The sequence below is a fragment of the Fopius arisanus genome, unplaced genomic scaffold (assembly GCF_000806365.1).
Source record: "Fopius arisanus strain USDA-PBARC FA_bdor unplaced genomic scaffold, ASM80636v1 scaffold00168, whole genome shotgun sequence".
Taxonomy (NCBI): domain Eukaryota; kingdom Metazoa; phylum Arthropoda; class Insecta; order Hymenoptera; family Braconidae; genus Fopius; species Fopius arisanus.
The window spans coordinates 158,465-161,399 of record NW_011887907.1 but is presented as its reverse complement, the minus strand read 5'-3'; the positions used below and the strand labels follow the sequence as shown (position 1 = coordinate 161,399).

The window sequence follows — 2,935 nt, the reverse complement described above, 5'->3', positions numbered from 1 at the left end:
GTCTCGTCCGAAGAGGTCAAATAGGTAGTAGCGTCTTAACTGCTTGGTCTCACAGAAAATTCCCAAAGAAATTGAAAATTTTTTATTTTTACCGGCCTGCTCTCTAGCGGCCCGATTCACACACCGACACCCAACCGCATTACTTTTCCAAAGCTAAGGTATGGAAATTAACTTGTCGACGGCGGACGATATTCTCAATCCTCGGTCACTGGGTGGGTAAAGGGAGGGTTTGATCTCTTCGGACGAGACAGTTCATATAATTTGGATCGATCATCACTTACAGGTAAGTTCGATCGATCATACAATTATATTTCGCTGTCTCGTCCTCGAGATCAAATAGGTAGCTGTTTAAAGTGTCGATAGTTAATTGAAATACACTCGTCATTTATTTATCCTTCGGAGATAGAATGACAAATACAATGTAGAACATAATAGTGGAGTGGAAACTCCAAGAAGCGTCTGAAGATGTGTAATAATGATTTAATTAAACGTTAGTCGTTTGTGTGATAACTCTAGAAGCAAACTCGGTGTCTTCTCTAATTGGTAATTTATAGAAATTTGCGAAGATACTCGACTGTCTTGACCAGCCAGCGGTTTCTCCAATAGCATCAATATTGAGGCATTTCTCACAGGCCGATGACGTAGCGGCATGTCTCGTGCTATGTGCCGAGATTTTTTTGGTGTCTATGCCACTAGCCTTTAGCGTGTCCTTGATCCATCTGCTGATTGATTGTCTTGTTGCGACATGATGCGGTTTTCTGTAGGTTAAGAAAAGAAAATCCTCCGCATTACTTCTTAGTGCTTTTGTTTTCTGGAGGTAGCATAGCAGGACTGATGCAACGCAGAGGGCTGGTTGCTCCGCGAAGAACGGTAGGGTTAATGCTATGTTTAATTTTTCCTCAGTTTTTCCTGAGGTTTTAGTCCTGTTTGTGATGGGAATCTTTATTTTGTCGTCTAGAACTTGGATGTTTGATAGTCTCATGAGTGATAGTGTTTGAACTCTCTGAGCAGTGGCCAGAGCTATCAAGGTGACCAATTTCCTTGTCAGCTTCTCCAGAGAGAGTTCTTCATTTGGGAACAAGTCGGTCAAGTATTCGATTACCATTTTGGGATCCCAGATCTGGGAATACTTAGAGACCTGTGGGTGAAGTACACTGGCACCCACTGATGTGTCTTTCTGCATGGGGAAAATAGTAGATTATTACTTGGGGAAAATACTAGCGGTTCCTCTACTAAAAGGCTCAGGAAACGAGGACACCAGCATTGATTTGGCCACTGTGGCACCACTAAGATACCTTCTGCTCTGTCTGTGATGAGCTTGTGTGAACAAAAATTGTTGGTGTTTTTGAGACCACACAGAAAAAACGTAATGACGGTTGGGTATCGGTGTATCAATCGGGCCGCTAGAGAGCAGGCCGGTAAAAATAAAAAATTTTCAATTTCTTTGGGAATTTTCTGTGAGACCAAGCAGCTAAGACGCTACTACCTATTTGATCTCGAGGACGAGACATCGAAATATAATTAATAGTTACCCCATAGCTGTTTTGGCTCATATTATTATTTTATAATTTTTCTTAGAACAGCATCAAGATAAGGAGAACAGTTTATATAAACAGCAATAGAGAGAGATGAATGAACAAGGGCCTTTTGTAAAATGGGCCCAGAGCGTGAAAACTTTGGTTGCTATGAGTCAGTAGAGTTGCAGGGATCATAGGAGAAAGATATACCTTCTGAGTACGTTTAATAAAAGTTAATATCTAAGCCCAATTACTTTTATTATTTACTAATTCCTGTCCATAATCCAATAATTTATACAAAAAAATGAATAATACAAATCTTTCGTTTTCTTCAAGCTATAGATGTACTTGAAATTTCATCTCCATTATTTATCGAGTTATCGGATACACAAGATTCTTCACTGAAAAACGGAGAAGGGTAATATCTTAAAATTTTCTCCAACAGATATACATGTTTTGATTGGGAATTAAGATGGTGTTTTTTTTTATATTCAGGCCCATTCTGTCCTTTATTCGCTAATTGCCCTATCCCACCCTATGCATGCAGCTGTGGATCCTACCACTGTACCATATTCTCCATTTGGAATCAACATGAGAGAATGGAAAAATCGTTGGAATACACAGCTTCGAGAGAATACAACGATTCGCAGGAAAAAATACTGGAAAACATCGCGATTGCCTTGACATCGGTGAAAGGCTCAAGCCCCTCTGGACATCGAGGAAATCTTCGATGAAATGAATCAAAGCCCCGATTATCTCAAGACAGAACAGTTCCAATATCCAATACCAAAAACATGGATCGCATATTTCAACTTTAGCATCAAAGCAAGGCCACATAGAATCCGAAATATTATTGCGATGTACATTGAAACCTTTGAATTAACTCTCGTGAAGTGCTCGATAATCTGTGATAAAAAAAAAACTTATTTAGATAACGATTGGCCCAACACGCGGAATTAATTTCCGCTTACAATGGGATGGGCACACCGGAAATGACTGTTTGTTTTTTTCTTTGAAATATTTACCTTTGTTGGGGACTTTATAAACGTGACTAATTTATTCTCAAATAGACAAAATTGATGTCATATTCGACCAATTACTAAATGAGATACTTCCTTATCACTTGTTACGCTTGGAGTATTGGTTTAATACTGTTCTTGTAAAGGTGATACATTTTTTCGCGGTGATGTCATCAGTGTGAGTTGGAGAATCAGAATTTCCAGAATAGTAGTAGAAAAATCTTTGTGATTTTTGGAGGCATTCTCCAGGTTAATTATGCTGCAGTCAATCTGCTTCATGAATGTTATGAATAGTTCAGGATTGAATGTCCTGACAGATGATTTATAATTTTTTCCGCGGTGTAAATAACCTTAAGTATGATGCATTATCCGCTCGCTTTACATTATCATCTGAAAAGA

General features: G+C 38.8%; 1 long non-coding RNA gene across 3 annotated transcripts in view; it reads left to right on the top strand.

The window, feature by feature from the left end:
* The window catches only part of LOC105272390 (uncharacterized), a 10,810-nt gene extending 7,884 nt beyond the window's left edge, over positions 1-2,926 (top strand). For 2 of the 3 annotated variants that reach the window (XR_892753.1, XR_892751.1), the window contains 2 exons: positions 1,854-1,935; positions 2,013-2,926. This is a non-coding gene — a long non-coding RNA (uncharacterized lncRNA). The remainder of the gene's footprint in view (positions 1-1,853; positions 1,936-2,012) is intronic. The other variant, XR_892752.1, reaches the window with a different exon arrangement.
* Positions 2,927-2,935: the final 9 nt, after the last annotated feature.